The 15,162-nt window shown below is 37.6% G+C and overlaps 1 long non-coding RNA gene across 1 annotated transcript; it reads right to left on the bottom strand.

Annotated features, from left to right (window-relative positions):
* Positions 1 to 2,462: 2,462 nt before the first annotated feature.
* Positions 2,463 to 9,529, bottom strand: LOC133528801 (uncharacterized). The gene is made up of 4 exons (XR_009801057.1): positions 8,660 to 9,529; positions 6,457 to 6,525; positions 5,163 to 5,319; positions 2,463 to 4,265 (listed from the first exon to the last, which is right to left on the bottom strand). It is a non-coding gene; the product is annotated as an uncharacterized LOC133528801 (long non-coding RNA).
* Between the last annotated feature and the right edge of the window lie 5,633 nt (positions 9,530 to 15,162).

The raw sequence follows: 15,162 nt of genomic DNA, 5'->3' as shown, positions 1-15,162 counted from the left end.
CAATTCTTTTCCGGCTTATGGCGAAAAAGTCATCCGCCCGTGCCTCGGCAAACATGCCTGATGCACTGCAGTGCTTTGGCAGCCTCAGCAGCATCCTGAGGGTGTTGTATAGTTTCGCCATGTCCGGCTGTCTGTCCGTTCGCGGTTATGCTCCGTATTATGAGTGCTAGAAAGCTGCAATTTGGCATGGATATTTAAATCAATCAGGTGTCCCTTAAACCAGTTTTCATTTTCACTCCTATCTAACACAATTATAATTATTATAAACTAATACAAACCTACCTACCAGAGGCAGCACTAGGCGTGGGCGACGTGGGCCACCGCCTACGGCCTCGCGGCCCGAGGGGCCTCGCGCCTCAAATTCGCAGGGCGGCCGGTCCCAGGGTAGAGCGAGTGGAGCGGTCGCTCTAGGCGCCAAATGGTAGAGGGGCGCCAAAATAGTAAATGTGAAAGAGATTTGTAAAAAAGAGCGCGTGTGGCGAATAATTGACCTGCAAGAGTTGCGAGTTCGGACAAATTAATGCTCATTTGTGTAAAAGGCGAAATGGAACGTTTCACCACAACGCCGTCATGTACAAAATGTAAAAATTGTGTGCTGTTGCTGGGGCGCCATGACGGGGATTGCGAAGCCGAAGTCCGAGCTGCACGAAGATTAAATTCGAACACGACGCAAGCTAAGTGTCAATCCGACGGAGCATATATCCGAAGGCAAGATTTTTGTCTACGCAAAAGGTAAAGGCTGAGTTCCTTATAAAGCTCTTGCTCGCTAAAGCTAACGCTTTTGTGTGAGGCAGAACCATAATCCCAAAATGCACATACCGAGACCGAAGGCCGAGTTACTGCAGAGCCGAGATCATAATGCTAAGCCTAATTTTCTAAGAGTTATAAAAATAGAGAGTCGAGTCGAGGCGCCTTGAAGGCCGAAGTATGCCAGCAAGTGCGCACAAGATCGAGCAGCAGAAAAGCTGAAATCACATTGACCCTATAAAATCAATTCCAAGCTCAGCAGAGCTCAGGAGAACACTCATGCAGCTCTGTTTTCAGTTTTACATGAAATCGGATGACTTGAACCTTCGGTTTTATGTAAAGCTCGGCCTTCGTGCAACCTATTGTGGATGTGGATGAATATACTAAGGAACCCTAAACTGAGCATGGCCGGACATGCTCTTGGCCGGTTTTTAGTTAACTGCAATTTGGGTAAAAAATTTAAACCAAAGGCGCCAAAACTCGATCTCGCTCTGCCCTGCTGAGGCCCTACCGCGAACACGGAATTACGGACATTTTTCTCTTTTATTCCAATTAAGCTGTAATTAGAGTGACAGAGAAAGATTCCCGCACTTATATAGCGAACTTCGCTGTTCGCGGTAGGGCCTCTAAAACTCTGTGATCAAGTGCTCGGGCCGGCGCGGCAAATACGTATAACTCAGATGCAACGTTTATATGTAAAAGTTATTTTTTGCGCCACCAGTGGGCCTCGCTAAATATACCTTGCCCACATCAAATTTTTGTCTTGCCCCGCCACTGCTACCTACCTACCTATTACCTATTAAGGAAAAGTGACCAAGGACTCCAGCGGCCCAGGCTGCCAGTGTACAATTAAGGCTGTGTAGGGTGTAATTGCGGTGCAGGCTGGGCGCCGTAAACCTTCAGTAAGAAATGCATATAACTTGGAAAAGTTCGACCTATGCCGCCGTGACCCCGGTGGCCGAATATACCGCATACGCCGCAGTGTTGCTACCAGAAATAAAGAGGACTTAAAATATTTTCTAAAATAATTTTATTTATTTTAATACTTTTCATATATAGTAATTTTTCCAGGGCATTCGACTGTATAAATGTTCCACTTTTGCTTTCAAAATTAAGATACTATGGATTTGACGAGAAAGCCATACGGTGGTACCAAAGTTATTTTAACGGTCGCAAGCAAATAGTTAAATTGCCAAAAAAGGATGGTTCTTGCTTGGTGTCTGATCCAATTCTAATGGAAAGGGGAGTTCCTCAAGGATCAATATTGGGGCCACTTTTATTCATTTTGTACAGCAGCGGCATCATCAATTGCATCAAATTCTGTAAATACCATCTTTACGCTGATGATCTGGAGGTTTTTATATCGTTTCATCATCGAGATTTCGCTACCGCTGTTGTGAAGTTAAATGATGATCTGAAACGACTCTCAGAGTGGTCCTCTGCAAATTGCCTGGTCCTTAATCCTATTAAGTCTAAATATATGGTACTTGGAACTTTAAATCAAACTAATGCCATCATTTCAAAACAACCAAACATTAAGATTAAGGATGTGAAAGTAGATCGCGTCGACGAAGCAAAAAATCTTGGACTCTTGCTAGATACAAATCGGCGTTTCGAGAGGCATGTAATAGACATTGTTAGAAATTGTTTATACCGTTTAATGTATTGTCGATTGGGAAAAAGGGGGCAAAAAAACTGCATTGAAATAACTGTGCAATGGTTTAGATAATTGTTTATTTTACATTATAGGTATATTTATTTCAACACATTCTTAAATTAATTCATAAACTAAGGTAAAAAATCTTTTTTTTTTGTTTTTAATTGGTAAAAGACGTCAAAATCGCATCAAAGGTAACCAAGATGAAAAGCAACATTAACATTCTTAGTAATATTCTACGATTTGCAAAAATTTCATAGGTCCATCTTAGATGCGACGGAATTCGGGGCAAAATATATATGGCGACCGAAACAGACAAAAATAAAAAAAATGTGTAGAATTGAAAGTTTTGTCAGAACAAGCAGAAAAGTATCCTTACCATGACTTTACCAGTAATTTACGCTAGACTAGCCGTTGCTACCTAAATAGACCCGTAAACTCATTCGCAGTACATTTTGCTCATATTAATAAATTGGTGCAAGCGAGATGCAATAAACCCATCATGAACCAGGGTCGTCCTAATAGAACGCAACTACGCTATCATCGCAAACATAATGTATTGAACTTGAACAGGTGTCCTAATTGACAATCAAAACACCTATTCGAGTTCAATATTTTTTATCGCGCGTTTGCACGAGTCAAATACCCGCAAACTTGCGATAATCGAGTAGTCGCATTGGATTGGACTACCCCATAGTTCATGGTAAAGTGAACCAAACTTCGTTGCGTCTGCGGTAAGGGGTTATTAGATCTATCCTTTCCCTGAACACGTTCTGTTATCTTGCTGCTAAGAGGAACAGAGAAACAACGTATACTTTTCTTTGTCTCTCCAAGCAGAAGGTGTCCCGAAATAGGACAGATGTTATAAATAACCCATATAAACTTTAAAGTAAGAATACTGACGATGACGCCCCGAACTCCATGGTACTTGCGATAAGCCTCATTAAGAAGCTTTTAACATCATTGGAGGTTACACATAGAATAGGCCTTGATTAACGTCACGCATTTGTTGCCGTCTCTTTCTGCTGAGTTTTTTCATTTAAATTCACCATTACTTCGTCCTCTACGATGACATCTGGCACGGACACGGTGTTATCAGTTAGAATAAAGTAGTAAGCGGAAGTGCTGGGGGTTTCAGAGGAACATGGGGAGGCGCTGTAATGCAATTTTTTTAACTCTTAAGCGCTTACTTCACGGGGGATGACCATGTTTCCGACGGCCCAAGGACACTCTGATCTTGATAGGGGCACTAAACAATTTGGTTGCGGAACACTTACAATACGGTCCTGCCCGTCGCCCTGATATGTAGATGGAGAGTTGCGCAAAATTGACTGATACAACTGAAAACTCTATTCTACTGGGTGATTTTGGGATAGTGATCCTGAATGTAAAAAATGTGTTGAGATGGTCATACTAAACAAATTTCCCCAAGAGACTACCCACAAAATCACGAAAAAAAACTAATGGACACCTTGATGACCCGAAGTAGGTGAAATGCAGTACGGATTTTTATCGTCTGTCACCATGCCTGTCACGTTATAACAATTGTATAGTAGATATAAAGTGGCTGACGATTAAAACGCGACCATGCTATTCATGCACGGGTTGGTAAGTATATATTTTTCACGATTTTCATGTCGGTACCATGGGAAAACTTGTTCAGTCTCTTAATACACTTTTGACATTCGGCATCACGACCCAAATTCACCCAGTATATAATATACCCTATTGTTCAATATACTCTATGGCGTCTCATCCGTGACATTGTGTAAACACAAACAAGTATATTAACCTAACTTGCTAGCCAAGATTAAATCATATGTGGAGGAGCTGCAGCTCTCGTAGGGGTTACCTATAGTTCCTGCAGAAAAAAAAATACCAGTTAGCAGCAGTAGCGAGACATTCATACATATAATTCGTTTTTACAGGTCTTAAAATGTAATCAAAACTATTTTTAACCGAGTTCAAGATTTCAAAAGGAGGAGGTTATCAATTCGGTTGTATGTTTTTTTTGTTACTCCATAACTCCGTTATTTGTAAACCGATTTTGAAAATTGTTTTCTGTTCTGATGATGGGATCTATGAGGAGTCGAGGGAACTCTTCAAATGTGAAAGGCATACATATAGTGATTTTTGTATTTTCTTTAACAAATCAAACATTTACATTTAAAAACGTGACATTAGATGAAATGGAATTGCTGATGATGATCAGAATGGAACTCTTCAACGACGCATAGTACACGTTTGGCGATTTGTCCTCTTCGCTGTGTTTGTTAAGCAAATTAGATTTTCAAGACAAATTTTTGTCAAGTTCGATTTCTGACGATGGGTTCCATGAGGAATCGAGGGAACTCCTCAATCATCAATTGTTAGCTTGAGCTTCTTTGGGGATTGGTTCTTAAAGGGGTTATTAGAATGGGAAAAGTGCTTATATTAAATTGACGCTCTTATTTTATAATTAAGTACTATCATTCAAAAATTACTTCATATAGATGTCGATAGAAAAGTCGATATTTAATTATTAATTAAGCACTATCAGAAGTGCATATTTGCTCCCGTCAAACCGGGGGTAGATTATTAGATATCTTATTTTGCCGGACACTTTCTGCTATCTTGCTGCAAAGATAACGTATGGGGCCTAGTGTGGGGATCATTGAACTGCTTCTCTTACCTTACCCACAAATCAACCCCCATATACCTCTCTCTGCCCTTCTCAGCCGAAATTGTCCTGAAAAATGATAGCTAAAAGTGAAATTACCTGGATCGCATTGGCATGTGGCCAAATGCTCATCATCGACAATACAAGTAGCCGCCGTTACACATTTTCGATGTGTGAGGCACGGATCCACACACTGGGAGCTTTCGCTGTCGCACGCCATTTTCTCTGGACATTCGGAGTGCTGTACACATTTACCCTAGAAAATAGTCATCCTATTTTTATTTGGCTGCCATTGACATATGTAAGATTCATTGTTAAAAGTTCATGGAATTTCTTGTCTAGAAGTATGAATCTTGCATGTTTTGTCAATCAATTGTATATTACTAATATTATATTCGAGTAACAACCAACTTATTACAGCATTATTGTTACCAATGTTAAAACAACCTTAATGTCATAGAAATAGAGATCAATGTTTTCTTAGCCAAATTTCAATATCCTGGCATAGGTAAATGATGGTTTACTAAAAAAAGTTACAATGGAAAATATTTAATTGATTGGATAAATAAGATTGATATAAATATCAGAATGTTCAATATATTGTTAATAATATTATTACAGATTTAAATTTTATTATAAGTTTGTTATTTATTTGCCAGCGAGAACTGCTTTAGTTTTTTTTAAAGGTTTGCTTTGGCGCCAATTTCGATGTTTTAAAAAAGTAGCGCTGATGATTTTCATTATTGATTGTCGAATTTTCATGTTTAATGTATCGATACATATTGGATGAGAATTAAATTATTTTAAGTAATACAAACTGAAGTCTTTCAATGAAATTTGTTTCACATATATCCAAGGACCAACCTTACGGGCACTAAGAATGGTGCAAGTTCAGTGGTGTCACTTACGAATTCGAGCCAATCATGCAGTCGAAGGCAACTAGTTGCGACCAATCGCGTGCGTGATGCGGTGTGTTGTGGCGTGGCGTGACACTGCAGGATTGGTACGAATTCGTGTGAGTGACTCCATTGTACTGGCCCTATTCTTATTGCCCGTAAGGCCCGTCCTTAGATATATGTATGATAATTGCATAATGAGAATGACTGTACTGAAATCTACATTGAAAGCTTGATTCTACGTAGATTTGCTTAGAGCAGGGATGTTCAACCTTTTTTGCCTTGCTAAAAATTATCTTACAATGCATGTAAGATAATTTTTAGGTCTAAATTGCTCCACTCACCTTGCAACAAATCGCATGCGATTTTCGATACATTGCGACATTTGATTAATGTATTCAATTCGTTGCAAGTACCTAAGTATTTATGCCACTATGTATCAGAATTTTTAATAGGTACTATTGCAGTGTACTCAAAGATTCATTTTCATTACTTACGCCATCACAAGATGTCACTTGAAGATACGCCACCAGCACCAAACATGCAACAAGCCAGATCCGTGCCATCTGATTCAAAGGTTTAAATTTTATTTATCAAGTCGATACAACGAGCCCTAACTCAAAAGAGTAGCGTAGAGTTTAATATAACGTACCTACGAACATCGATGTTTTTCAAGGAGTAAGTCGGACATTGATAAATGATTATAAAAAAAAATATACGTGAGTGTCGTGAAACATCGGTTGGAACGAAGTTAAGAAAGGGTCACGACGGACTGTTCATGCTCATGTTCTTGTCCATGTCCGTGTCCGTGCCCGTGTCTATGTCCGTGTCCGTCCTCCTCATTCGCATTCTATCGCAACCATATGGGTTGTGACGTTAAAATCATACACTTGTTTTCGCCTAGTCCCCACCCACCAAGTCCGTACCGTCAGAGAAGGAACTTCGTTCCAATAAAACCTAAATTTACATCAGCAACTGGTCTATTTGCCAAATGTGCACGGTCATGGCGGACAAGCCTACATTTGATTACGTTTTGTTGCTTTATTACATCTCCTTGGCCATCGTCAGATCATCTACCCATTTGTCCGCGCCCCACGTGACCGCCGCCATACAAGAGGCAAGGACAAGTGAGAATGATTTATATTTTATTATTATTTATGAATGCACAGGCAGCTTATAGCTGATACGTGCACATCAATGTCCTGCACTTGTGTTTCGTCCATTTATAAAATGTTTGTCGAGTCTGTTTTTAAAAGAATTCACTGAGGGTGCACTGATTACGGATTCGGAAAAACTGTTCCACACTTTCACTACGCGGTTAGACAGAAAGTGTCGTCTTGGGTTGCTACTACTCTGCGTCCGTGTCAGCTTCAGAGAATGTCCTCTCAGTCTGTGAAGTCTGTCACACATATTCCGAGTATGCGCCTATTCCCATCTGTGCCCGGCGGGAACAAATGGAAATACATCGTCAGATCACCGTGATGGTATCATAATGATACTAGAGTCGGAAGCTAACTCTGCACAAACTGTAGTGACACTAGTGACAGAGTGTTAAAATGTCACCACATCAAATTTCTTTGATTGACTTTTCTTTTCACTTTAAATCAGTGCAATGCAAGTTAGCTTAGACTTCTTCTGGGTGGCGTTTAAAATATTGGTATTGTAAGATTTACTTACTTAAAAACACCCGTAGATAGGTATTTAGTTTTTTAAGTAAGTACAGTCAGCATTAATAATAGTAGATACAACAACGCGCCAAAAGTATCTGCCACCCTGCGGTGGCAGCGCGGTTGCATTTTTATCATTTGTTTATATTTTTATTACTATGCTTGTCACTTTTGCACTTACATACTTGTTAGAACGTGACAGACATGGTGACGGGTGATAAAAATGCGACCGTGCTACAGTTGCTGGAATACTTTTCCAAACATAGAGCAGTTCGCGTTCAATAGTTATTTGTTTTATAAGGGGGCAAAGTTGTTGTTTAACTCCTCGTGCAATTATTGATACCTAAGCCAGCAAAAGATTCCAAAATTTCGAAAAGTGGGGTCTAGAGCGTTACGATGGTTGCAAGGCACGAGGGCTAAAGAAACTGCCACCGAGTGAAACACATTTTTTCACCACACCAACGCAAGGAGATAAGGGAGAGTTAGGGATAAGTTCGCCTTTGTACTACCCAATTATTTTCCATCTAATGTAATATTTACTTTTCTCGTACAATAAAGTGTTTACTTACTTACTTACTTGCAAGGAATATACTATAAAATAACAAATAATATCAAATCAAATCAATTCAAAATTAATGTTATTAAATATGTATCATTCAAAATCATCATATAAAAGTAAATTCAACCAGCTAACATAAGGAGACAACTCGAAATTTGCATTTAATTACTTTGCCACACATGTGGATAAAATGCAACTTTCTCATCCGTTTTTGAATTACCAAGAGGGCCTTTATCAGCTGGTGTGGTGAAAAAGTATTTGTTACTGTCTAATTATTGTACATATATATATATATATATATATAATATCTCTTTTTTAGACGTTAGAGAATGATACTTTTGACGCATGCGTTTTTGATGCTGTGTAAAAAGAAAAGCAAGCATTTACAACAGTTGAAAACAAGATGAATTATAAACGATACATCTTACCTTGTATAATTATAATAATGTTATTATAAAAACAATTTTAATTTACCTCGAGCGATGCTACACTTCAATCCGATGCCGAAGTAAAACTGCCGTCGATACTCGATAATCTTAGGCTTATATGGTATATTATATTTACAAAAAATACGCGCTTATTAATTGGCTATGATCATACAGTGTGTAAATACAATGCGGGCGATAAATTAAACCAGATATAGAATTTATCCGCGTACCTAATCATTAATTAAGAAGTTAAAATTTTTAACACGCTTTTATTAGGTCGACCTGTATGTAACTACGAGTATGTAATGGAATCTAAGGTAACTAATTTTATCATCTTTCAAGGATCGTAGCGTCATAAAAATTGGCAGCTGTATGTAGTTCTGATGACAATAAAATAATATGGTATTGTAGAACTGATCTGATGATGGAGCCGGAAGATATAAACTGGAACTTCATGATGGAACATCGTATCATGTTTATTATCAATCGCTGATCATAGCTGTATTAGGACTTGTAATGTAATTAACTTTGACCACGATTAGGTCTCAAAGTCTGATGATGAAGCCGAATGATAGGCACTGCTGGCATTCCGAAATGGAATATCGTATCATATTCGTGTTTGCACTTGTGAGAATAAATAAATAAATAAATAAATATTATAGGACATTATTACACAAATTGACTAAGTCCCACAGTAAGTTCAATAAGGCTTGTGTTAAGGGGTACTAAGACAACGATATATATAATATATAAATATTTATAAATACTTAAATACATAGAAAACACCCATGACTCAGGAACAAAATATCCATGCTCATCACACGAATACATGCTCTTACCAGGATTTGAACCCGGGACCATCAGCTTCGTAGGCAGGGTCACTACCCACAAGGCCAAACCGTTCGTCGAGAAAGGTCACGTAATGAATGAACTTTGAACACGATCAGGTTTCACATTTATAAAAGCGTGTTTTTCTAGTGTTTTTTAAACTAGGTATTAATTATTACCAGTTACAAGTTTTTGGACGTGGTTATGTAAACTTAAACTACTTCCAAAAGAGATGTATGGGCATCATCATCTTTTTTGTGTGGTAGGGCACAGCACAGCGGATGTCATTCCAGATCTAGAGCAGAGCCCAACTGCGGAAGTATCTCCACCTTATCAAAAACCGCAGCCAAATAACTCTAGACCCTACTAACAGTGTTATGTTCCTGTCGGTGAATGAGGTTGCGAGCTCAACGAGGGTGCGGAGTGTTAAGGTCGGCAACGCGCATGTAACTCTTCTAAAGTTGCAGGCGTACATAGGCTACGGAGACTGCTTACGATCAGGCGGGCTGTATGCATGTTTGCCACCGACGTAGTATAAAAAACTTATAATTATGACTTCGTAATAAATTTTTGAAAATTTTCCGAGCAGCAATGCAAACATTACGAGACATAATATATGACATGCATTGCATGACATTACGAGATCGAGATACTTGTTGGCAGTTACTATAAAAAGCTCATATCTCGTAACTTGTGTGTTACATGCGGGTCGAAATATTTTACTACGGTTAATATTTTCAATGTATTTCTAAGCAATATTTATATGTGATAGAAATAAGTTACACCTTTAAAATTTTTGTTCATTAAAAAATTGTAATTATAATTGAATATTATATAAATCTGATAAATTCTTATAAAAATAAGTTAAAATAATTTGACCCGTAATAATAATGAACCTTGAAATAATTATATTTGTGTAAATAATGTATTCATCTATAAAATAATAATGTGTGATCCTATTAAATAAATATAATTCTTTGGGGTGACCAGAGGGCTGGCCTGTATTTCGCCCAGCGGATAAGCATTGCTATCCACCGACCGGCGACGACGGCGGATTTGACGACCGGTTTGGCCTAGTGGGTAGTGACCCTGCCTACGAAGCTGATGGTCCCGGGTTCAAATCCCGGTAAGGGCATTTATTCGTGTGATGACCATGGATATTTGTTCCTGAGTCATGGGTGTTTTCTATCTATTTAAGTATTTATAGGGTAACGGCGGCTATTAACGCGGGTATCAAAATCGACGTCTAACACCGCGGTGTTTACAAATACTCATTTTGCAAGCAAACAGATCTATTCCCTAAGAAATAAAGCATACACAAAACAAGCTCATTCATTGGTCTATCGTGCCCATTAGTGTGCATTTGTGTGAGTGTAACAAAAAACTCGCGATTCGTCAGTTTGTGCGACGGCGGCGCAAGAACCGGTTGTTCGATACAGACGCGTGACACCACAGGTAAGTGCACTCCAATCTTACTTAGTGTTTTACGTAATAGTTATGGCAAATAAACTAGTGCAATGCCTTTTAAGAGGTTGTGTATTGTTTTCTACACGATTTTGAATTACTTTTAACTTAGTTTTTGACCGGGAAATACGTTTAAAATTGAAAATAAAATACAGCGGTGATAGGCGCCAATTATTTCTGTGGTAAGTAATTCCGTGGTATGCCACGGTAATAAAAAAAGTGGTAGTTTTGTTATTTACTCTTTAGTTTTGGTACAAATTATCAATTTTATAATTTCTTTTATTTATTCCAATCTTGATCTATTCACGCTATTAAAGAGCTATTTCCGTGGTATGGAAAGTATTCAACTAACCCTTAATTTTTGACAAAAACTTCAGCACCGATTTCCTTGTTTCTATGGGAACCCTTAATCTGTCAACTTTTTTTTATTTTGAGTTAAATCCTAAAATTTACTTGCCAGTTATGTGATTATGTCTTTACAAGAAGCTTGTAATATACGTGTTTGATTTGATTTGAAAAACCATCTGTGTTTTATTCTTTTTATGGGTCGGAATTAGGTTTAATTAAACTCCAAATTAAGCCTATTACCGATGGTATGATCAGATTACCCTCGGTAATAGAATGTATGGAAATCTATTACCGACCCAGAGAAATATCGAATGGGTCGGTAATAGGCTCTTAAAGAGTTATCAATTACCGAGTGACTATTTGGTATTGTATTGAAATATCGCATTTAGGGTACCGCAAGTACAGATTTCGTTGATAAAATTTAGACTTCAGTTATCATTATCAGATTTAAATTCTTCTGTTTTCTGATTCAGTTATTACTCTGACAAGGAAGGGTACCCAACTGCCGGACAGTTCCGATTAATTTTTTTTAATATAATTTTATTTATACAGTAGTCCAAAATCTCAGACATGACTTTTTTAGCTATAAGAATCAGCAATAAGAAAAGTACTGTGATTTGTTAATTATAAACGGGTAAATTATAACACATAATATGTGAGAGACTTTATTTAACTTAATTACCTTATCAAAAATATTAGAATTAAAAATTTTTATGTTTTTATATATAGTCGAAATTTTATGAGGTGGACGTTTACCATTTCACTGTGGTAAACTTTCACTCAGGTAGTAAACGTCCAGCTTATAAAATTTTGACTATAATTTACGCTGTGCCTTATGAGAAATTGTTACTTACTGGTTTTTTTTTGTGCAGCTAATTGTCAGTAAGACACATTCTTATCAATCTTTATAGCATTAAAAATTACTTTATTTGATAACAGGCAGGCCTATTTGTCATATACGTCCTTAGTAAAACTTTACTAACAATAATTTTTGTTGTTTTACATGTAAAACATTCAACTTATAACTTGTTATACAGGTACTCGTGGGTACTTGGTAAGTTAACTATTTAATAGTATTTGATTGTGCCAAAGTGTAATTATAATCTCTTCGAATATATCTCTTATTTTTAAACATATTCCTATAGTTTTCTTTTTTATTTTTGTGTCATTATTAAACTTAATGACACAAAAATAATATACAGAACCCACGTCGTTATTATTGTTTTAACCCTCGGTATTAGGTTTCGAATTTTGAGTTTGGTTTCTATTAACGAGTGCAGAAAAATCATGCCAATTGTACCCTCGGTAATGAAAGCTCAATTCGCGATAATAGAATCACAGCCTGGCCCTTGCCACGGTAATAGAAGATTTGGTCATTTTGGCTTCAAAAAATATTTTAATACATATAATAACCCAAAATGAATCCAAAAACGTGTGAAACGGAAAGTTCATTAAATGCTCTGATGAAAGAAAAATATTCCTGGCTGTTACACAGCATTGATACCCTTAATTTTTGGATCTCTTTTGAAAAGTTCCTTAACTACCACGGTAATAGGTGCCTTTACCTAAATATTTATATATTATATATATCGTTGTCTAAGTACCCTCAACACAAGCCTTATTGAGCTTACTGTGGGACTTAGTCAATTTGTGTAATAATGTCCTATAATATTTATTTATTTATCCAGAGGGGCAATGCAGCCAGCCTTCTGGGCACCCTGCCAAGCGGTCCCGACCTGGGACAATTTATTTATTTATAATATTTTCATTGTTTTTCCACCCATTTGTGTTTAGTAAATATATTTTTTTTTAGATGAAAATAATTATAAAGTTTGATTCTGATTCTGAATATACTTCAGTACTAATACTAACCACCGTTTAATTACTAGCCCGTATTGAATTTACACACTGTATATGTAAAAACAGTACCCCTAGTGTAAATATTTTCGACAGCGAAACGTGACGTACGCGTTTGCGTTAAGTGTCATTTTGTATGAGATTTTTGATTTTCCAAAATGTCCCGCTTGGCGCGCTGTTCAAAAACCCATACAAAATGAGACTAAACGCAAACGCGTACGTCACGTTCCAAAATCGAATTTATTTACACAAGGGGTACTGGGTTAGCTTGATCACATTTATGCACTTTGCCATTTACAATGCTTTTTTTTCAAAGTAGCGACAATGAATATATTAGTAAACAAGCTTAACAACTTCCATCCATTCGTACCAACTTTTTAAAGTATATTTAGATATTGAATTAGTCAAATTTAAATAATAGTAGACTTCCGAATAGTCATCACTGTACTAGCTATACTTTTGTAAACCTACGTCAAATTGAAATATCATGAAAATATTATTCTTTAAATGATATACATACTTATCTATGTGCGTACTTTAAAATGCATCTAAAAAGGACGCGACTTGGATGGGAGGATGGATATCATAAAAGATTCGCGGATGGAGGGATTTACACATGCGAATTCCAGAATACGTATAATTATCATACGATGAGCATAAATAAATACAACGGCGCTGAAGGTTGACCGTCACCACAGAATATAGTAGGTACTACTGTGACAAGTTTTAATTTCGAGAAAAGCACTTTTAGTTGATTTAGGTTACGATTATTTCTTTTGATATTATTTTACTTATACTAAATATGTTACTAAGAACCACGGAATGTACGATAAAAGTGCGGAATTAATGAAAACACGACCGAAAGGTGTCGATACAAGTTACAAATTACCTACTCGCACTTGTATCGTACAACGTTTTTCAACTTTTACAGTACATTAGGGCCCTTTAAACTTTATATTTACATAGGCACGAAAAGCGCTCATTGCCGCCCCAACTAGCAAAACAGTCCTATAAGAATTGATTTACTCAGCCTGTAATCGTATAACAGAGTTACGGTTGTTGAAAAACCACTATATCGTATAATACGGTTATCACGACTATTTAGTGAATTTCACTAATTTGTGTTATAATCATGTCGTATAAACGTTTACAGCACTGTCTTTTAGCATTTTTATTCCACCTTTTAACAAATGCTGAGTTAGCGCGACTAAATTACTTATTTCAATTTCAATTTATTCAAGTAACCACAAAATGTAACAATACAGGGCTAGCCTAAGACATTACATTTCTTATAACTAAGGTCATTATAATTATATATGTTAAAAAATACTAATAAAAATAAGGTACACGTCATGTCATAAAATACATTTAAATAATTAAATCAGGTCAGTGACTCGCATATTTTTAAACAATCTTTCTCAATAACCGTCCAGCCGTCCGCAAACAAATCGCAGGAGTGTTGCACAGCAGCGAGCTTATTGAGCGTGTGCAACGCTCGACAAACGGGCGAGTTGCGCCGCGAGACCGTGCGGGCGGGAGGGACCGCGAAGAGGCGCAGGCGGTCAGCACGAAACCGGGCACGCCCGTCTGGGACAAATAGTCGACATGCCTCGCCAACTAACTCAGGACAGTCCAGACGACCGCGCAGGATACGAAGCACTGTTACCAGCTGGTCGAACAGTCTGCGCGTCGCTAGTGCATTGTATCCTAGCGCACCCTGCAAGTAAGCCGTCGGATACATGAACGGATAGTACCCGCACATTTTCTTGAAGAGAGTACGCAGAAAACATTTTTGAACCTTCTCAAGCATGAGCATGTAGGTCGTCTCGTATGGGCTCCATACGCACGAGCTTGCTTCCAGTTTGGATCGTACCAGAGCAGAGTATAAAACTTTGAAGACACCAACATGCTTAAAGTCCTTGCAGTTACGTGTAACAAACCCCAAGCGTTTAAACCCTTCTGCAACCAGAGAGCGTATATGGTCATGAAATGTAAGACCAGGATCAAAGAGCACCCCCAGGTCCTTCATAGAATGAGTGCGGGATATAGACT

Source organism: Cydia pomonella, chromosome 20 (assembly GCF_033807575.1).
Source record: "Cydia pomonella isolate Wapato2018A chromosome 20, ilCydPomo1, whole genome shotgun sequence".
Classification (NCBI taxonomy): domain Eukaryota; kingdom Metazoa; phylum Arthropoda; class Insecta; order Lepidoptera; family Tortricidae; genus Cydia; species Cydia pomonella.
This window is presented reverse-complemented; position numbering and strand designations above follow the sequence as displayed.